Consider the following 23,007-nt stretch of genomic DNA (forward strand, 5'->3'; position numbering starts at 1 on the left):
TACCTTTAATATCACCAGCAGTGCAATTCTATACAGCTCTATGCAGAAGTAAGCCCCTCTGAATTCAATGGGACTTACTCCCATTGCATTTAGGATTGTAGTTTCTACAATTTTCATTGTTGAATGTTTTATTCCTTGGTGGAGCGAAATAGCTTTGCAGGACCTTCTTCATTCACAAATTCAGGGTTTCCCAATATGGTGCCCACAAGTTCGCCTGCAGGGGCCTTCTCTGGTGCCCATAGGGCCCCCTACCTCTACTAAAATTAGGCATTCTATTGGACCCAATAAAATAATTTAGAGCGTGTGCTTGGTTGTAGTGTTTATGTGTGTGGTTCCCACAACCGATTATCCAGCTTGCCAATGTGCCCTTCAGCCTGGTCCAGAAACTATATCTAGCACAGAAGGCATCCGCTAGACTGCTAAGGGAGACAGATGGTTGACAGCATGTAACACCTCTGCTTAAAAATCTGCATGGGCTGCCCATAAGCTGCCAGGTGAAGCTCAAGGCTCTTGTCAAAGACCAAACTTGGGTTCAGGATATCTTAAGGACCATTTGTGTCCTTACATGCCAGCTCAATCGCTGAAATAATCCAGAGGAGCACTGTTTGTTGTCCCCTGTGTTTCAGAAGCCCAACTGGCTTCAGCTAGAAGCCAGGCATTGAGCGTCACCAGCCGCTGTGGAATATACTTCCTGCAGAAATTCAGCAGACGTCTTTGCTCTTGACTTTCATCTTTTGAATGCCATCCCTACTTAACTATAAGAAATTCTCAGTGGGATACAGTTGTCGTTTTATGCTAAAGGGATGAGTCAGCAAAAAATGAAGCTCCTGTGAACTGCTTTCAGGCACTAATGGAGCCCCACTGCCTGAGCCTTCACTATAGCTCAGTTAGTAGAGCATGAGACTCTTCATCTCATGCTTGTGGGTTTGAGCCCCACAATGGGCAAAATATTCCTGTACTGCAGGGGGTTGGATTAGTGCCACAAAGGCAACAGAGATATGTAACAGGATCGAGGTCCAAAGGAAAGATGATCCAACACTAAAGGACTGATTCCTACACTGGATGGAATAAGCTTCCTGGTGAGATGATATCTCCAGGAGGCCTTCAGCAGAATGCAGTGGTTTCTTGGCTATATGATGGATGAGATGATATCTTAGGTACCCTGGACCCAAGATACAGAAGGGTTTATACACTAGTACTAAGGCCTTGATCATACCTTGGTAGCTAATTGGCAGCTAGTACTATTCTTTCAGCAGTGGTGTAACATGGGGGGGGGGGTGATATTCTGCTCCAGTGAGCAGCTGAAGTGCTGCATTTTGCATTAGCTGAAGCTTCCAGGCCAACCTCAGGGGAAGCCCTGCATAGCGCATAATCCCATCATACAAAGCTCTTCTTTGAATGAAAACGCCACTTCACCTCGTGCCACATGCAGATGGGAAAGTAAGAGATGACAGTGCTGAGACTTACCATGTCTTTATGAGATGAACTATAGGTTTATCGAATGCCTCCTGAATTTATTCTTTGCACGAAATACATCAAAACTGAAGATATTCTCTATTCTTTGGGTTATCCCTCTTTCCTCCCTAGCGTTCTTCTAAAAAAAAGAAAGAAAGTGATTTACTGCAATTAATAATTTTGGTAGTTAGCATTCTGTCAGCAAAGCTGTTGGAAGCAATTAAGCATTGATTATGTAGCACGGTGATGACCAACACATCAGCATTTCCTCAGCTAACCAGGGCCATTGGCTCATCAAATATATCCATGAGCAACATTCCGATTTGCATTGCAAATGTACATTCAAAAAATGCTGCAAAAGAGAGATAATGCAGGGAATCATTTGATCATTTGAGACAAGTGTTGGGGAGACTTCTTATGAATTAAATCAGTCAACAACCATTAGGGAAAGCCTGAGTCACACTTCAGGATTGAACTTCTGTTTGCAAAAGCAAAGTAGCATGTAGCATGGCAGGGTCTAATTAAAATTCCTGAACATTAACTATCGTTAAAAACAACAAGAAGAAGAACTTTTGGTCAATCTGCAGCCAACCTTGGAGGCTGTAATTATTCATTTATCTAGAGCATTTCTACCCTGTTCTTTAGCCAGAAAGGCTCCTAAATTGGTTTGGGAGCCTGCTGGTGATTTAACAAATCCCTCTTCTCAGGGAAAACACTGGGAATTGTGGATCTGTGAAGGGGATAGTGGCACTTAAGAATGCTCGGCACCCCAACAAATTACTGTTCCCATGATTTTGGGGGGGGCAGCCATGCCTGTTTAAAGTGGCATGGAATCCCTTGCAGATGACAGCAGGGCCTGGAGACGGACAGACAGGTCTTGTATCCATAAAAAGGTAAAGGTAAAGGACCCCTGACAGTTAAGTCCAGTCGTGAACGACTCTGGGGTTGTGGCACTCATCTCTCTTTACTGGCCGAGGGAGCTGATGTTTGTCCGCAGACAGTTTTTCCGGGTCATGTGGCCAGCATGACTAAGCCACTTCTGGCGAACCAGAGCAGTGCACAGAAATGCCATTTACCTTCCCGTCAGCACAGTACCTATTTATCTACTTGCACTTTGACATGCTTTGAACTGCGTGGAAAAACAGGGAGAAATTGAAATTGTCAAATTCAGCCATCTCCAAGTGGCATCTTAGGATCAATCCTGTTCTCTTCCCACTTAAAAAAATAAAAAAGCAAAAAGCAAAAAACGACCTTGACAGATTAGAGAACTGGGCCAAAACAAACAAGATGAATTTTAACAGGGAGAAATGTAAAGTATTGCACTTGGGCAAAAAAAATGAGAGGCACAAATACAAGATGGGTAACACCTGGCTTAAGAGCAGTACATGTGAAAAGGATCTAGGAGTCTTGGTTGACCACAAACTTGACATGAGCCAACAGTGTGACGCGGCAGCTAAAAAAGCCAATGCAATTCTGGGCTTCATCAATAGGAGTATAGCATCTAGATCAAGGGAAGTAATAGTGCCACTGTATTCTGCTCTGGTCAGACCTCACCTGGAGTACTGTGTCCAGTTCTGGGCACCACAGTTCAAGAAGGACACTGACAAACTGGAACGTGTCCAGAGGAGGGCAACCAAAATGGTCAAAGACCTGGAAACGATGCCTTATGAGGAACGGCTAAGGGAGCTGGGCATGTTTAGCCTGGAGAAGAGGAGGTTAAGGGGTGATATGATAGCCATGTTCAAATATATAAAAGGATGTCACATAGAGGAGGGAGAAAGGTTGTTTTCTGCTGCTCCAGAGAAGCGGACACGGAGCAATGGTTCCAAACTACAAGAAAAAAGATTCCACCTAAACATTAGGAAGAACTTCCTGACAGTCAGAGCTGTTCGACAGTGGAATTTGCTGCCAAGGAGTGTGGTGGAGTCTCCTTCTTTGGAGGTCTTTAAGCAGAGGCTTGACAACCATATGTCAGGAGTGCTCTGATGGTGTTTCCTGCTTGGCAGGGGGTTGGACTCAATGGCCCTTGTGGTCTCTTCCAACTCTATGATTCTATGATTCTATGATTCATTTGGAATACATGTTTTTCAACTACCCCTGGCAGTGGGAAATCCTATCACTTTGGAAAATTACACCTGAACTTGGACAGCGGATCTTCACATGAAATTGTTACTCTGTTTAAAAAACAACAACAGCCAGGGAAAGTTGCATTTTGGGATGATCTCTCTGGCTGTGTCTTTCCTAAACACTCACTGCAGTGCTCTGAAGGTGAATTTACGCTTACATAATCAGTATTAATAATTCAGTTTGTAGCAGAAAGCTTGTAGCCGGTTGCTCTTTGATGCACACAAATCTCTACTGAAGCATTCATTCACAAATTGATTTCAAAGCTGCTGAATGTCAGCATGTGGGGGTGTGGCATTTGCTCTTCCCATCTGATCCTCCTGTTCCTGTTTTGCCTAAGGAATATGGCTATAGTAGTGCAGTCATGATCCATAATTTGCTGGCAGCTATGCAAATATAAAAACCTTGCGCTGTATGGAGGGCAGATTTGCATGTGAATGTTCATCACTTGATATCTCGTCACTTGACGGCACTGGGACATTCTTCTTCTTCCCGTTGGTGGGAGATGCATGAGAGTCTAAGGACTCATCCAGGCTTCCCTTTGTGCCGTGTATGCTAGTCATAGTGACACGAAGAAGGAATTGCTGCTTGATTCCAACAGGGAGCTAATTCTCTATATCTCCTATTCGTTCACTGCTATCCTGCTGGAGGAATAGAATTGGAATTAGAGGCTGTGGCAAAACAGTAAAGGCATAGAGCTATTTCTATCTTCAAACCATGTTCACTGAAAGCATGGAGGAGGCAGCAGAATCATCCCCACAGATGTATGTGCTACGGAAGGTGTGAATGGAGCTCTATGTAGATACATAGGCTATGTCTGCAGAGTCAAGGAACATATGAAATATCCAGTACGCATACATTGTTGTGGGTTTGAAGAGCCCCAGCCGCACCATCTGCTGAATGTACAGACCTTGGGTGGGGCACTGGCCAAATCCTGTTATCTTCTTGATGTGTTTTGTAAGTGTGGTTTAGAAGTGAGTGCAGATCCCGGAATGTCCCTTAGGATGTCCCTATTTCCATCAGAGAAATGTTGGAGAGCATGTAAGTGAGATTGCCTTACTCTTGATTCAAAACGGTGTCCAATTGTAACCAAACACAATAAAAAAACAATAAAACCCTGCTCCTTCAGCTCAGGAACGATTATGCAAAATTTGGTTAAAATATCTTAAGAGGTGTCTAAAGCATACCAAGCAAACAACCTTCCAAACTACACTAGTAGATCATTATTTTATTTTTCTTGGTGATCGTCTCTCTCTCCTGCAGCAGTAAGAAATAGATGCATGACCTCTGTTTGCTCAAGGAAAATTGCAGGCTATGCCCCAGTGTATGTATTTGTAAATGGTGAATTTCTTGCTTCACCTCTATTAAATGGTGGACCCTGACCTCAGAGTTCCATGTGACCGATGAACAGAAGGGAGAAGCTAGTAAAAGAGAATAACTAGGGTCATTCTGCTTAAATGATTACATCACTTCATCCAAATGAGAAAAGAATTCAGAGGTAATTGGTCTCCTGTGTACTGCCAGGGCAGAACAGTTTGTTCTCAGATGGCCTCTTATCTCCCCAGACCACATTATAGAAATGTCACCGGGTAACCGGCTTCCTCGTATTAAAGTAAGGCCCTCACAAATGACTAGATGAAAACTTGATTGCAATGGGACCTTTGCTTCTGTATGGCTAAATTAGTCCAGATTTGTTCCCTTTGAAAGATCTTTCTTCATTTGTAGACATGAATGGACCTGAGAGAAAGCTGAAACGTAATAAGAGAGGCTGGGGAAGACAGGACTTGTTTTAGACAGAGGAAACGAACAGAGGAATAGAGCCAGTGTAGGCATTAGAATGTCAGACCAGGACCTAGGAGACAAAAGTTCACATCCCCACTAGGCCTTGAAGCTCACAGGGTGACCTTCAGCCAGTCAGTCACGGCCTCCTAATCTAACCTAACAGAAGTGTTGTGAGGGAAGAGTGAACCGTATATGCCACCTTGAGCTCCTTAGAGAAAAAGGTGGGATGTAAATGCAATGAATAAATAATATTTAGCACATTTCACATATGCAAAGCCCTTACTGCAGTTGTTAAGTTGCCTGATTACTGTGAAGAAGCCTGCAGCTCTACACGCTTATCCTGGAGTAAATGTCATTGAATTCAACAAGGCATACTTCTTGAATGGATAGCCAAGTGAGGTGGACATTAATTATGTCACATAGTAACAGAACCTATGAAGTGGTCATGGGTTGCATACCCACCAAGGGCCCCAGAAAAAAGGGACATCTCATTTCCCCCCCTGAGATCACAGTGGCCATTTTGGGTGCTGTGCTCTCGTGCTCTCTCACACCACTATCTCGCCCTGAAAAAGTGCTTTTTTCAGGGCAAGAACATGGCGCGGGCCACATGCCTTGCCCAGGAGTGTGTCCCAGAAAACATGTATTCCGGTTTTTTATCTGGAAAAAGTTGGACAGTATGGTGTAGTTCTGCTTCCCACACTGACTGCTGGCCACGTGAAAGGATGCTTCCTGATTGCCAGTGTAAGCGCATAGTGCTGGCCCTGTTATTTCTCTTCTGAGGCCTCCAGGCTTGGTGGAGGGCAGGTATTGATAAGGAAATAGAGAACAGGGCAGCTAAAATGAAAAAGCATTCAGTCAGGGCTTTCCCCCCCAGCCAGAACTCAAAGGAACTCAGTTCCAGCACCTCTCAGGTGGGCACCATTGCCATTGTAAGAGGACAAATAGGATGTGAGTTGCAGCACCTCTTTTTCTAGAAAAACAACACTGGATTTAGCTTTCATTTAAGATTAGTGCCTTTAGCTAGGCTAACTTCTGACATCTAAGCTTTATGGCAGATCTGAGATTGCAGCACCCACAAACCCCCAGAATGAGAACAAACCAGAGGAGTGAGAAAAGAAGATTGCATCTTATAAGTAGGCACAATCAAAGGGAGCGAAGCATTAATAACTGGCTTCTTGCCTTCTGAACTCTTCATGGTTCTCTGTTTGCGCTGTTGGAGAGAAGAGCATCTGAAGCTGGACTGTGTCAACTGTCAATGTCATGCGCTGTACCAGATGACTCCAGGGGCCATGTTTATTTTAAAAGACCCATGTTGCTACTTTGCTCCAAGCCAGCTGAGTTTTTATTTTTGGCAACCTGTTAATAAATAAAAGAACATTGGGAATACAGGTCAGAGAGTACAGCGGCAGTTTTCCCTTCTCTGTTGGGTTCAGGGAGCTTTTGTAGCTTCATGGCTAAGCTTGGTGCTGCCACCCCACCCTGGAAAAGTTCTCCCTCCCCAGATCTAAACAACGTTAAAGAAGACCCTTTGAACTCTCCAACCCGGGCACAAACCTAAGCATAGAAGTCAACCCTGCAATGGTTTCCCCTTGAGTGAAGCAACCTAAAGGCATTTGACCTCCATGGAGAAAGCCGTCCTGAGCCTTTATGAGGTTGGAACTGACTGAGTGAGAAGACGTCACTGGTGTACAGTGCAAAAGTCAGACCCTGCACAAACCCTTCTCCTCAAGCTGCGCTCTGAAACTTGAGCCTTTTTTAAGGCTTAATCAGGCAAGTGGAAGTCTTGGCTTCTGTTCATTTCACATACAGTTGTACCTTGGTTTTCGAACAGCTTAGTTCCCAAATGTTTTGGCTCCCGAACGCCGCAAACCCGGAAGTGATTGTTCCAGTTTGTGAACTATTTTTGTTTGTGTTTTTTTAAGTAATATTTATTCAAAATTTCAGAAATACATAAGTATATAAAAAAGGATGAAAAAAGAAAAAAAGAAGAAGAAAGATAGAGAAATACAACAACAAAAGATTACAAAAAAGATAAAAATAGTTAAAAATAAATCCCTCTTTCTATATCTTTAAGTTCATTTACTTATTCTCATGACTTCCTCACACCTCCCTTTTTTGTATTCCAGTTCAAATGGTTAATTCAGCAAATCCTTACCCTCTTTGTTTTATCTTAGTTCTTTGTCTTCACATATTATAACTTTATAATTTCATCTAATATCAATCCATTTTTATATATTCCTTTTTAACCTTATTACTAAAACTGCTTCATTTCATTCCAACATCATTTTAACATTCATTAATTTTACAGTGTTTCTGTAAATAATATTTAAATTTCTTCCAATCTTCTTCCACCAACTCTTCTCCCTGGTCTCGGATTCTGCCAGTCATTTCCGCCAATTCCATATAGTCCATTACTTTCATCTGCCATTCTTCCAGGGTGGGTAGATCTTGTGTCTTCCAATACTTCGCGATGAGTATTCTTGCTGCTGTTGTGGCGTACATAAAGAAAGTTCTATCCTTCTTTGGCACCAATTGGCCGACCCAGTTTGTGAACTATTTTTGGAAGCTGAACATCCATAGGGGCTTCTGCGGCTTCCAATTGGCTGCAGGAGCTTCCTGCAGCCAATCAGAAGCTGCGCTTTAGAAGTTGAACAGACTTCTGGAACAGATTCTGTTCGACTTCCAAAGTACGACTGTACTTACCTAGTGGGATAGATTCACAACTGCTGTGTGGAGAAGAGGGAGCTGCCATATTTTCAGCAATGAGCTTTAAAAATACAGCTCGCATGCAGAAAGTCCTTCCAAAGGAGGAAATTAAGTGTGGGTGAGAGGACTAGATTTAGGTGTGCCATCCTACAAATGTTTTCTTAGGTTTTTTTTTTTTTTTTTAAATGAGTCTTGCAGCACCTTAAAGACTAACAAGTTTATTGTGTTAGGGTGGCATCAAACTATGTCATACTCAGAGGATACCTGTTGAAATCTGTGGGTTTAAGTTGGCCATGAACATTGATTGTACTAGATCTCCTCTGGGTATGACTTAGTTGCATAGGCTCCTGTCAGGGACGCAGCGGGAGCGCAGGGAGGGGAGGAGATGGAGAGCGAGGGGGAGCAATCCGAGGGCAGCGTAGGAGAAGAGGACAGTAGCCCGAGAGATTCCATGAGCCTCTCCAGCGAATCGGAAGATTCACAGAAGGGGGTGCCGATGACCAGGGCAAGGGGGGCCCCAAGGGGGACACCCCAGAAGCAAGGGCCCAGCGGGGACTCCCAGAGCAGCAGTTGGAAATCAGGGCCAGCTTCCCCACCAGAGCATAGTGGGGGGGAAGGGTCCCAGGTATCAGGGCCAGCGTATTCACCACCAGCGAGAGAAGATGAGTCAGGGTTGACCACGCCTCCGTCAGAGAGCGAGGGAACGGTCGAGAGGAAGGTTACCGGCTGGGCGCGCGTGCTAAGTTCAAATGTACAGGCGAGCGGCACAGCAGGTAGCCCGGATAGGGAACCAGGTCCTAAAGCCCGCCGGAAGGAGGGGCAAGAATCAGGGGGGTCAGCGTCAGAAGAGTCCAGAAAGGATGAAACCCCAGTGGGCAGGAGGGCCCAGAGGAGGAAGGAGCTAAGGAAGAGGTGGAGCAAGGCTAGAGTCTTAAACTGGTGTCAGGGGGGCGGAGACTCAGACGGGACTTCGCCGGTCTAGGCTTTAAGACGTAGAGTTGCACGCTGCGGCTTTGAAATGGAAACTGAACTTCAATAAAGACTTTTGTACATAACTACAGCCGGGCGTTGGTCCTTTGTGAGCTGGGACCTAGGGGCGGCTCTGACAGTAAGTCCCGTCTCACAAAAAAAACCTTCGCAGCGTGAGAGACGCAGCGAGGGACAAAGCTTGGTGCTTTGTTAGCTCACGAAGATCGGGAAAGATGAGTACCGATGAAAGAATAAAAACCTTGCAAGATGCAGTTGCGAGGCTTAACTCGGAAATAGCAGCATCCAGAAAGAGGGAGGATGACGCAGCCGCTGCCTGCCGGGATCTGCAAATCAGGTTGGAAGTGTTGACCAAAGAGGGGCTACTGGGTGCCAGACCAGAGGGGATTGGTCTAGGAAAGAGGGGAGGCAGCCTCGTGTCTCATTTCGATGGGAGCCTGCAGCAGTATCCTAACTTCAGAGCAGACGTAGTTTTCGTGCTCAAGTTGCTGCAGAAGGATTTTAGAGATGAGGAAGAGAAAGTGGGCTTCATACTAACTCATCTCCATGGAGAAGCGAAAGCGTGGCTGTGCAATCTATGGCGCGATAATGACCCAGCCCTCCGAAATGCGGATGCCTTTATTAAGGCGATGGATGCTTGTTTTTTATCAGAGGTAGATGTAGATGTGGCCAGAAGGGAGATACATGGACTGAGACAAGGGAAAGCCACTGTGCGACAATACCACTCCCGCTTTTTCGCATTGGTCAACGCGCTAGGGTGGGAAAAAGACTCAGCTGCCGTCAGGGACCTGTTCTGGGAGGGGCTGAATGGGCCGGTTAAGGATGAAATTGCGAGGGGGGAGAGACCCCAGACCACTCAGGATGTCGTCCAGAGAGCGCTGGCGATAGGAGTGAGGCTGGAAGACCGTCCTTGGAGCAAGGATGAAGGACGTTGGGGACGCACGCCAGATAGATCACCTCCTTTCTTTCCCAGAGAGACAGCGCGCGCCCAGTCCACGCCTCCACTGGGAGGGGGTGAAGAGCCGATGGAGATAGGTGGTGCCAGGGCTCAGACAGCAACCAGAGCCCAAACACCAGGAGCAGTCAAGGCGAAGCCTCCTAGAGGGAACAGGAAGTGTTACATCTGCGAAAGTGCTCAGCACACGGCGAAAGAGTGTCCCCAGAGGCTCCACAAGCACACTGCAGCCTCAGCAACAGTAACAGAAGCAGTTCAGCAGAGAGAACCACAGCAGGGAAACGACGGAGTCTGGCTGGAAGCGGAGGCACTGGGGCCCAGCCAGACGAGTCAGTGAAGCAGTCCCCAGAACTCTTACAGCCCACAGACCCCCTCCCACCCAAACCAGTGGTGCACCTCACCGCAGCCCTCCAGCTTCCCAATGGGCTCACCATGGAAGTCCCGATTACCATTGACTCTGGTAGCAATGCAGACTTTATAGGAGTGGATTTCATCAAGCAACATAGCATAGCGCTCCTGCCAGCCACGATGCCCCTGAAAGTAGTGACAGTCGATGGAAGAGAATTGCTGGGGGGACAGGTGGTACAGCAAACGCCGCCAATGGTGATGCGAATTGGAAATCACCGGGAAGTCATCAGCTTCAATGTCACCCACCTGTCAGACACGCCCATAGTATTGGGCATGAGTTGGCTGCACAGGCACAGCCCGGCATTAGCATGGTACCAGCGTCAGTTGACCTTCTGCTCCTCCTACTGCGCAGAACACTGCATCCTGACTAGCCAGGAAGAGGAGGGGCAAGAGGATGACCCACAGCTACAACTGGGCATGCTGCAAGCAGTACCCGGCAAGTACAAGGCGTTTTTGGAGGTCTTCTGCGAAAAGGAAGCGGACAAGCTGCCTCCCCACAGACCCTACGACTGCAAGATTGACCTCCTGCCGGGGGCGACGCTGCCGACGGGGAAACTGTATTCCATGTCTGAGGATGAACTGCAAGAACTCAGGGAGTTCATAGACCACAACTTGAAGCGGGGATTCATCCGAGAATCCAAAGCAGTGGGGGGCAGTCCCGTGTTTTTTGTGAAGAAAAAAGACATGCCCCAAAAGAGGCTTGTAGTTGATTACCGGGTCATAAATTCGAGGACGAAGCCCACGGCATTCCCCATGCCCAAGATTGACGACCATCTGGCGACGGTGAGGAAGGGTCGCATCTTCACCAAGTTGGATCTACGTGGGGCGTACAATCTTATACGCATGCGGGAGGGCGACGAGTGGAAGACGGCCATGTTTACGCCCCTAGGCACCTATGAATATAGAGTTATGCCGTTTGGTTTACAAAATGGTTCCCACTGTTTTCAAGCCTTCATGCACCACGTCTTAGCGGGACTCCTCTACAAGAAGTGCGTCTGCTTCCTGGACGACATCCTGATCTTCTCGGAATCACAGGAGGATCACGAGAGAGACGTCAAGGAGGTCCTGCAGAGACTACGGGAGCACAGACTTTACGCCAAACTGGAGAAGTGCCAGTTCGACATGACGGAGGTGGATTTCCTGGGCTACAAGCTATCCGACAAGGGACTCGCCATGGACGGCGCCAAGGTCCGCTCGGTGTTGGACTGGAAGAGCCCGCGCAATCGGAAGGAGGTCCAGAAGTTCGTTGGATTTGCCAACTTTTATCGCAAGTTCATCAAGGGGTTCGCCATGCAAACGGCGGCCATCACGGACACCCTCAGCTCCAAGAAGAAGAAGTTCATCTGGACGGAGCAGGCGGAGCGGTCCTTTCAGACGCTCAAGCGTCTCTTCGCGTCCGAAGAGCAGCTTCTGCACGTAAACCCCAGCAAACCCATGAGGGTTGAAACGGACGCTTCAGACAGAGCCGTGGGGGCAGTCCTGTTGCAGCGTGAACCGCAAGGGGACTGGAGGCCGTGTGCTTTCTACTCCAGAAAACTCAGCAAGTCAGAGCAGAACTACACCATCTGGGACAGGGAGTTGCTGGCAATTCACGCAGCCTTCAAGGCGTGGCGGCACTTCCTCATCGGAGCCAAACACACAGTGCAGGTCCGCACGGACCATAAGAACCTGGAGTACTGGCGCACGCCGCGGTTCCTGAACCAGAGACACATCCGCTGGGCGGAGTTCTTTGCAGATTTCGACTTCAGGATAGAATACATCCCGGGAGACAACAACATCATGGCGGATGCGCTATCCAGGAAACCGCAGTATCTCGAGGAAGAGGCACCGGCGGCGGCCAAGCACATTTTCGCACCGAAAGCGTGGGCATGCGCCTCAGCCACAGTGGACCTGGATGCGGTTCGTCGCGCTCTGCAGACAGATTCCTTTGCACGAGCCAAGATGGAGGAGGTGCGCAGCGGCACAGCGAAGGACGATGAGTTCCAGATACGCGACGGACTGCTCCTCAGAAAAGGGGCCCTCTACGTGCTGGGAGACAACCTCCGAGCGAAAGTACTGCAGCAGTTACACGACGCGCCCAGCGCTGGGCACTTCGGCAAAGACAAAACGGTGGACTTAGTAGCCAGAGACTTTTGGTGGCCCAAGATGAGGGGGGAAGTCGCGGATTACATCACGAGGTGCGACACATGCCAAAGGGCCAAGCCAGTACACAGGCCGCTGGCGGGACTGCTGGAACCGCTACAGACACCGCTCGAACCGTGGGAGAGGGTGGCCCTGGACTTTGTCACGGATCTGCCCAGCTCCCGGGGCAAAACAGCAGTACTCGTGGTCGTGGACATGTTCACCAAGATGGCCCACTTCATTCCTTGCGCGAAGGTGGCCACAGCGGAACAGACCGCCAAACTGTTCATAGACCACGTGTTCAAGGTGCACGGTCTACCACGGTCTATCCTGTCTGACCCGGGGCGCCAGTTCATCTCGAACTTCTGGCAGAAGTTGATGGGCATCCTGAACGTCAAGATCAACCTAGCGTCGGCGAGACACCCGCAGACCAACGGACAAGCGGAGAGGGTCAACGCCATCATGCAGCAGTACCTCAGATGCTACGCGAATCAGCAGCCTTCGACATGGGTGGACTACCTACCGCTGGCCGAGTTCGCCTACAACACGAAGCACGTGTCCACGGGGGTGACACCGTTCTTCGCCAACAATGGGCGGCATCCCAGAACCTTCCCGGGATTAGAGAGAGTGGGGGAGGGGGAACCACAGGGAGCAGAGGCCTTGGCAACGGAGTTACAGGAGATCCACGAGCAACTCCGGAGGCAGTTAGAACTAGCAAAACACGCATACAAAATGCAGGCAGACAGACACAGGAGAGTTGGGGAAGACATACGGGTGGGAGACTGGGTCTGGTTAGCGGCCCAGGCAGTACCGGCCAGATCGTTAGCAAAGAAAAAGCTCGGACACAAGCAGCTAGGGCCTTACCAAGTCGAGGCACAGATCAATCCAGTGGCCTTCCGGTTGACACTCCCGGAGGGATCCAGAATGCACCCGGTCTTTCATAGATCAGTGCTCACGCCCTACAAGGCACCTCACAGGTTTCAGGCGCCAGAGACAGCACCAGCCCCGCTCAGGGAAGCGCCCACGGAGGGGGGGGTCGCCGAGGGTGGAGCCACTCAATGAGGCCACGGAGATTTTGGACTCGAGATGGGGGGAGGAAGGGATTGAATATCTACTCGCCAGGGAGGTGGGTACCGGACTATGCCGTGGAGGAGCAATTCCTCAAAGACGAGTTCCATGCACTTTTCCCACACAGACCAATGCCGGCAGATTATTTTGATGAATATCTTTTCACACCCACACTCTCAGCCAGAACGTTTCAGGGGTTCTCCGCAGTGGAAGAAACGGCGCCAGAGACTACCTCGCCGGAGGGGTCGATCTCAGGCTTTGGCACGGACCGCTCTTATTGGTGGGACACTCAACCCGAGGAGGAGTGGCGCAGGGGACTACTAAGGGGGCCCTGGCACACAGCCTCACCCAAGGAGATGGGGGGACAGGAGGGCATGGACGGGTTGGGGGAGGACCCTGGGTTCGAGAACACCTGCACAGAAATGGAAGCGGAGGAGATCGACGTCGATGTGCCCATCACGGACTGGCAGCATGCCGGGGGGAAGAACTGTATCCAGCACTCACCCCCACAGCATTGGAGCACCCGGAACCCACGCCAGAAGAGGGAGAGGGGGGAAGGGGGGCTTCGAGGGGGGGATGGATGTCAGGGACGCAGCGGGAGCGCAGGGAGGGGAGGAGATGGAGAGCGAGGGGGAGCAATCCGAGGGCAGCATAGGAGAAGAGGACAGTAGCCCGAGAGATTCCATGAGCCTCTCCAGCGAATTGGAAGATTCACAGAAGGGGGCGCCGATGACCAGGGCAAGGGGGGCCCCAAGGGGGACACCCCAGAAGCAAGGGGCCAGCGGGGACTCCCAGAGCAGCAGTTGGAAATCAGGGCCAGCTTCCCCACCAGAGCATTGTGGGGGGGAAGGGTCCCAGGTATCAGGGCCAGCGTATTCACCACCAGCGAGAGAAGATGAGTCAGGGTTGACCACGCCTCCGTCGGAGAGCGAGGGAACGGTCGAGAGGAAGGTTACCGGCTGGGCGCGCGCGCCAAGTTCAAATGTACAGGCGAGCGGCACAGCAGGTAGCCCGGATAGGGAACCAGGTCCTAAAGCCCGCCGGAAGGAGGGGCAAGAATCAGGGGGGTCAGCGTCAGAAGAGTCCAGAAAGGATGAAACCCCAGCGGGCAGGAGGGCCCAGAGGAGGAAGGAGCTAAGGAAGAGGTGGAGCAAGGCTAGAGTCTTAAACTGGTGTCAGGGGGGCGGAGACTCAGACGGGACTTCGCCGGTCTAGGCTTTAAGACGTAGAGTTGCACGCTGCGGCTTTGAAATGGAAACTGAACTTCAATAAAGACTTTTGTACATAACTACAGCCGGGCGTTGATCCTTTGTGAGCTGGGACCTAGGGGCGGCTCTGACAGCTCCTAACAGAGTAATCCTGACCACATCTACTAAATAGTAAATCCTATTGCATTCAGTGCAGCTTATTAAAGGTGAATGGTGTTCGGACTGCAGCCTTAGTCTTTAAGGTGCCACAAGTGGTGAAATTTAGGGTTGTGAGCTCAACTAACAGAGGACCATAGGTAAAAAAGTAAAAGTAAAGGACCCCTGGACAGTTAAGTCCAGTCAAGGGCGACTGTGGGGTTGAGGTTCATGATGCTTTCAGGCTGAGGAAGCCAGTGTTTGTCCACAGACAGCTTTCCGGGTCATGTGGCCAGCATGACTTAACAGTTTCTGGCACAACAGGACACTGTGACAGAAACCAGAGCACATGGAAACAATGTTTACCTTCCCACCGCAGCAGTACCTATTTATCTACTTGCACTTGCATGCTTTCGAGCTGCCAGGTTGGCAGAAGCTGGGACAGAGCAATGGGAGCTCACTCTGATGCGGGGATTCAAACCGCCGACCTTCTGATCGGCAAACCCAAGAGGCTCAGTGATTTAGACCACAGCGCCACCCACCATAGAATTATGCGAGAAGGTCCTAAGTTCAACAGCACTTCTCCCCTCTTGCAGTTTCTGGCAACTGGTATTCAGACGCAAACAACCTATGACAGTTCAGGTAGAACAGCCACCATGACCAGTAGTCACTGAGAGCCTTATGCTCCATGAATTTATCAAATCCTCTTCTAACACCGTCCAAATTGGTGTCCATCACTGCTTCTTGAATTCCATACTGCAACCATACATTTGTGAAGAAATACTTTCTTTTGTCTGTCCTGAAAATTCCAACATTCATTTTTCTTGGATGTTCCCAAGTTCTTCCTCCTGACTCATCTCAGACTGCTGGTCATGGACCACATATTTTTTTTAATGGGATGTGTCAGGGAACTGCCATCGGAGCCAGAGGGAGAGAGAGGGCTCCAGAGGGATTCTGGAGAGCGTCCCGGGATGGGGAGAAGCAGCCCATCTTCTGGGGAAGGAAATCAGCGTAGCACCAGTGGAGAAGGGGGGCAGATGGGGGAATCGGCGAGGCGGTCCCATGACTCCTCGCCGGGGACCAGCGGGGAGAGCATGGGTCCTCCGCTGCCCACACCCTCCTTGCGCAGAAGGCTTCCGCGCAGGGAGAGTAGGCGGAGACTAGGCGTCAAAGAGCTTCTTTGCTGGAAGAAGTTCAAGAAACGCCCACTGACGGATTCTGCCAGCGATTGAGACAGCCACGGGTGAGTGGCTGTCTGAACAGAAAAGGATCACTCAGGCAACCCAGCCAGGTGTTGGCACCAGCTTACGCGCGAGCAACCCCTAGAACCATCCCAGGATGGGATGGTCCATGTGTCAGAAGTACAACTGAGGCCATAATACTCAATATTCTGCAAGTTAGATCAGGAGGCCATCCAAATCTGGACAATGAAAGGGAAGTACTCAATGTTGAAATATTGAGATAGCCAGCATATCCAAAAATAATCAGCTAGCTTTGGAGAGGAAGTGACTTGTCCATCCTCATGTAATTTTAGACTGGACCCCTGAGCGTCATTAAAAGATTGGAAGACTGGCAAAATATGGATGCTGACAGTACTGACAGTCTCTTGCGACTGATTTTATAAATGTTTTGGGGCCACCTCCAACTCTTTTTCTTTTTCTTTTTGCCCATTGCTGAAGCTTCAGTCATCGCTACCACTGGGAGGGATTCTAGGAATGCTTTGCTTTTTCCTGTAAACCGATGGGAGAGAACAGCTTTGTAAAATGAGTGATTATCAGCGAAGGCAGTGGAGGAGAAATAATGAAAAAGTCAACTGCAGTTTGACAGCGTAACGGGTGGTAATGCTAATGCATACCTTTATGCTATTCAGTGAAATTACCAACGGCGCTGGCTGTCACCTGTTCAGCTATGCAAAAAGTAGCACTGAGTGTATTTAAGGAACACAGTGCTTGCTGAGTTGTGCTTTATTCATCCATGTCGAGAAGCAAATATGATATCCCCACCCCCCAGTATGTCATGTCAGGCTCTCATAACAGTGTAAGTAATAGTGCATGATTAGTAATGAGCACAGGCGTGAGTCCATTTTCACACTGGCCATTTTTCTGTGCAATGCCTGTGTTTTGTTCACTCACTTTTTACACAACACCTGCATTTATTTTATTTTATTTATTAATTAAATTTGCATATCACCCTATACCCGCAGGTCTCAGGGTGGTTACAACATAAAATCACAAAATAAAAATACAAAATACATAATAGTAACAAAAACAACCCAATGGTCCCACTAACATGTTTTAAAGGGGCATTTTAAAAGGGCATGATGTTGTGAACAAAGCAGCTTGCCCTTGTGTTTTCTTTACTTGACTCCCCAACCCCACATCAAGCTCAGAAAATCTGATTTTATTTGAGTCCCTCCAGTCCAGGCTGGTATTTTACGGCAAGTGCAACCCGTCCTTAACACAAGAATAGCACCTTCGTGGTGGATTTATTCTGCTTTTGCTTTGTGATGCTTCCCAAATGCTACCACGCTACTGCCATCTGGACAGGCTACACCTCAACAAAAGTGGGGCAAAAATGAACCAGAACATTTGAGAAGTAAAAAAGAATGAGATAACAGCAGGAAGTTACAGGATATGGAGGAAATGAAGCAGTGTGGCTGGCAAACGCCTCAAAGGAAAGTGGGACTGCTTGTAACTGCCCTGGTAACACCATGAGCACAAATTACAGTGGTACCTCAGGTTACATACGCTTCAGGTTACAGACTCCGTTAACCTAACCCAGAAATATTACCCCGGGTTAAGAACTTTGCTTCAGGATGAGAACAGAAATTGTGCTCCGGCAGCGCGGCAGCAGCAGGAGGAGGCCCCATTAGCTAAAGTGGTGCTTCAGGTTAAGAACAGTTTCAAGTTAAGAATGGACCTCTGGAACGAATTAAGTACTTAACCCGAGGTACCACTGCAATAAAACAGGACATCTGGAGAGGGTCCTAAAACAGTGTAACAGCTGTACAGTTGCCCCAGGTGTAGATAACCTATTCTATAGCTGTTCAATAGGTTGTTTGGGTGGTTATGTCCTATATATATATATTGCTTCAATTATTTCCTTCTTTATGGTCCATCTTTTCACCCTAGAAATCAAATCTATATCAGTTTCTTCCTCCTTCACATTACAGCGGGGAGAGGGGGCAGTATTTGTCAGGATGCTGTCAGCGGCTCCCAGCTGGTTGCTCAGGAAAGTATAAAGACAAGGAAAAGTTTCTTACAGTCCTTTTTTATTTCAATCTTTACAGAGAGAGACTATAGAACCCAGCCTCTTGGATAATGGCATTGTCCCAAGTGAATCTCCACCCCACTCCCATCATCTCCTCTACGGGTGGTGCTATGTGCCCTTTGTCTTTGAGCTCTTTGCTCTCCTACTTTTAAGGCTCGCCGGGTTCTGGGAGATGGAGGGTCTGGGATGTTTTCTAATGACAACGTATCAGCCAGGTATTGTTCTGGCTCTCCCATGATTTCCCAACTTTTCCCTTCATCTGCCTCTGAGCTGTGACCTCCCTCAAACCCCTGTTGTAAATCTATACTGTCTTCCTTTTCCTTCTCCCTGGAAGAGTCGGGATGGAGAGGCCTTCACCGTTCCTTCTCTGCCCAGTCCCTGACAATATTTAACTCTTCCACACGACACAAATTGTCTTTCCATCCAAACTTGGATATGGGCATCCATGTATGATCCTTTATCTATCTATCTATCTATATATATATATATTTGCACCAAAACAATCATCAATGTCTGGAAGTACCCCGTTTGTTAAAAAAATTGTTCTGGAGCATTCTGTATCTGCTATGTGCATAAATGAGAGATCTAGATAGAATGTATAGGGCACCATGTGATTTGTAGTTTACAAGTTCACCAAAGAACAGAGCAGAAGATAATCTCCCTCCTCATAAAGGTCTTCATGACAAAATGTCTGCAAGGCACTTTCCATGGCCCATTTATGCCACTTCAAATCACCAGCGAAACAACCCCATTGGCATTCCAATGTCATATATAGCAATGTTTGTTGAGACTTTCCCATTTAGGGGTTAACTGGAGGCGCATTGGCTTTTTCTGTATATTTTGTGTGGCGCCTAGCACCTAGCTAAATAGATATAAAAATAAAAATAATTGTTATTGTTAACTCTGAAAAGTATGGTTCAGATGATGAACAATACTCTGCATCTGGCAAGCAAATTTTGTTTTGCTTTTGTTTCCTAGTTACGCTACTGAGCTGGCCAGTAAATCTCCAAGAGAAGCATTTTCTGCTGGAAAATGCTGATTCATGAACATCTCCGTGTCCGCAGTAAGAGCCTTTCAAATACTTACTAACCAGGCCAATTCTTACTACCACCAGGGCCAGATCTAGGAAAGTGGAAGATGAGGGGGAAGTAACTGAAATCACTGCAAGAGCCAAATATATATCTTCATTAACTTAAGGAATGCCTTCTAATTCTGTTGCATTTTTAACCCACCCAGATCTAAGCATACATATGCACAATGATATGGATCATTGAAACATATTTCTCTGCCACCTCAAGGTTTTTGTTTCTCATCTATTAAAACAACAGCAACACATCTAATAACTGGACTTAGCTCAACAACTTTCAAGAAGAGCTAATGAGAAATGTACCTAAGAATGATCTACACCTGTGATGATGATGGAATATTTTCTGCAGTTTCAAGAGACAAAGTAACTACAAAGAGGACCATTATTGGGTAATATTGCCGTGTGGGTGCCGTTTACCTTCCTGCCGGAGCGATACCTATTTATCTACTTGCACTTTGACATGCTTTTGAACTGCTAGGTTGGCAGGAGCAGGGACCGAGCAACGGGAGCTCACCCCATTGTGCGGATTCGAACCACCGACCTTCCGTTCGGCAAGTCCTAGTCTCTGTGGTTTAGACCACAGCGCCACCCTAATCCACTCTAAATGCCTGTTGTGGAAGAACCCACAGAGTGGATTTCCAGATGGGGCTTAATAGCACAAATAGGTCATTCAGATATCACAAATGGATTGTTGGCAACAGGTTCTGCCCACCCCCAACTTTTCAGACTGTTCACAGAAAAGGTAAATCCAGATTAAACGGGAGAGGGGGAAATGGGCTAATAATGGGGTGTCAATGACATCACGTGGATGCTGTGAAAAGCTTATACCAGTCATTCTCTGTCACCTCACAGGGTTGTTGTAAGGATAAAATGAGAAGGTGGAGAACCATGAACACCACCTTGAGCTCCTTGGAAGAAAGGTAGGATATAAATGGAAGACGAAGACGACATTAAACCATTCAATTTCCTGCTCTTTTATGACACCCAATCCCTTCCAACTCTACAATTCTATATTTCTCCAAAAAAATTCCTGCCCATCCTGTGCCATTAATTCTCCTTTGTCCTGCCTCAGAATGATCAGGCATCAATTCAGGGCAAAACAGTAGTGAGAAGACTGTCTTTAGAAAGCTGCAATCTCAAAATATTATCTTCAGAATGTGAAATGCAAGAAATGCACAAATAAAGGTTCCATCCATTATGAACCATGTTATTGTATTCCACCCCAATCTCCAGGAAGTGTGAGATTCCAGGGGTTACAGTGCTTAACCAGGGTTTGTGCTTCCTTTGGAAACGAGGCTCAGCGGAGACCTTGGTGTCTTTATGATATACGGTTTATTTACACACACATATATAACACAAGCCTATGATGGAAGGGTAGAACCCATACCTAGGGGCCATTAACTCACCAAGGCCTGGCTCCAGGAATTAGATCCAGGAATTAGAAGGGACTTGGGCATTCAGTCTAACCTCTCCCCCCAAACTCACAACAATATTAAGAGTGCATTACTTAAATTTAAAAAAGTCAGTGAATGCAGCCGATTAGTCAAAACTGTGGCTGAATACTGGAGAGATGCGAAAAGACGGATTCCAAGATACCAAATAAAAAAAGAAATTAGCTACAAAATGCTCTGAATTGTTTAACAAGGTGTCTGCCATTTAAGTTGCTACGTGGAGAGTAAGTCACAAAAGGACGCATTTTAACTGGGGTTTCAAAGCTATCCTTAAAAAACCTTTTCAAATAAATTAACCTATTTAATGACAGAGGAAAATGGAGTGTATGGCTGTGGTGATCCCATGAACCAGGGTGAATAGTGGAGGGTGTCAGAGTCATTGCAGGTTGAAGCCTCCCAGTGGGGACTCTGTTGGGGCTTTCAGGAGGTTTTGGTGAGCCAGCCAAGCAGATATTGATTAATTAGCTCCAATTGAGAGATCAGCGCCAGCTGAGAAAACATTCTCTTCAACGCTGAGTCAGAGCCTGAAGATGGATGGGTGCTACCAAGAGATCTCCTGGCTGAGGAGGGGATAAATATTTGGAGTAAGCGAATAAGCAAGGAATATTGGGAGATGGGAGAGCAGGAAAACATGTTGATATGATGGAGTAGAAAGTAATGGAGTGAGCGAGAGAGAAGACAGGTTTCATTACATTATTAAGTAGAGCTCTGATGGATCAGACCAAAGTTCCAGCTTCTTGTCTCCTATGGTGGCCAACTAGATGCTTGGAGACGCCGTTGTCCCAGCAACATTGCCTCTGGTCCAGGAGGTCACGTACATCTATCATGATCGTCATCTTTGATGCCTGTCAAAACAATCCAGAGATGCCAAAACTTCAAAGCACATGGATTTTTAGGTAAAATTATTTTTCATATCCCAAATGTGAATACTGGCTCTCTATCAAATCTTCAAATTCAGAAAATGTCCCTGGTGAGTTATCAGGCCATTTGGCAGGATTCAGTGTCTGATTATTCCAGAAATAGCCAAGGTGGGGCCCTCTAGTTCAGGCACCCCCAAACTCAGCCCTCCAGCTGTTTTGGGACTACAACTCCCATCATCCCTAGCTAACAGGACCAGTGATCAGGGATGATGGGAACTGTAGTCCCAAAACAGCTGGAGGGCCGAGTTTGGGGATGCCTGCTCTAGTTGTTTTAGACTCAAATTCTTATCACTTCCAAAGGCCAAAGTTGGTGGAAGTTGTAGTTCCTAGCATCTGAAAGGCACTATATTGGCTACCACTGGTCTATACATTTATACATTACATTACATTACATTACATTACATTACATTACATTACATTACATTATACAATCATACCTTGGATCCCGAACGCCTTGGTACTTGGACATTTTGGCTCCCAAATGCTGCAAACCCGAAAGTGAGTGTTCTGGTTTGCAAATGTTCTTTGGAACCCGAACGTCCGATGGGGCTTCCGCAGCTTCCGATTGGCTGCAGGAGCTTCCTGCAGCCAATCAGAAGCCATGTCTTGGTTTCCAAACGTTTTGGAAGTATAACAGACTTCCGGAATGGATTCTGTTCGACTTCCAAAGTATGACTGTATTACATTACATTATGTTATTAATCTCCCACCTTTATCCAAAGAGATCTCATCTCAGGAAGTTTAAATGAAAATTTCAATAAAAATGTGAGAGACTGTTATCATGAAAGCAAACAATATAGAATGAGATCTAAAATCCTTAACATGGGAGACATTTAAAAAGCCCAGTCCTTGATACAGAGACAGCACACAATTACTGCACCTAGCTCAACTGGGGGCTGCCCCGTTGGCACTGACATGTAACAGGGCCTTTTCAGTGCTCTTTTTCGCTTTGTGGAATCCCTTTCATGGTGAGGTGTGTCTGTCTCCCTCAGAGCAGCACTGAAACTGTTTTTTGAGCTTTTCTACTTCCCTAGTGTCAGAAAGGACTTCTGCTTTCAATCAGAGGGCTTCAGAGTTCCAGCCAGCCAGCCAGCCAGCCAGCCAGCCAGCCAGCCATGCCCCTTTCCAAGATATGCCATTCCATACTCCCTTCCCTCCCTTGATGTTTTGCCCATTGAGTATGCTCAGCCCTTATGAGGCTCCTTTGGGTTCCTTCCCTAAGTGATCTTGTTCTTCAAGTTTTGTTTTTTTTGTGTGTGTGTGTTTTGCACATCTCTAAATTTGGGATTCTGCCCTGGAAATGCTGAAACTTCCCTCTTGTGCATAGGCA

This window comes from Podarcis erhardii, assembly GCF_964252035.2.
Source record: "Podarcis erhardii genome assembly, chromosome: 3".
In the NCBI taxonomy this organism is placed as follows: domain Eukaryota; kingdom Metazoa; phylum Chordata; class Lepidosauria; order Squamata; family Lacertidae; genus Podarcis; species Podarcis erhardii.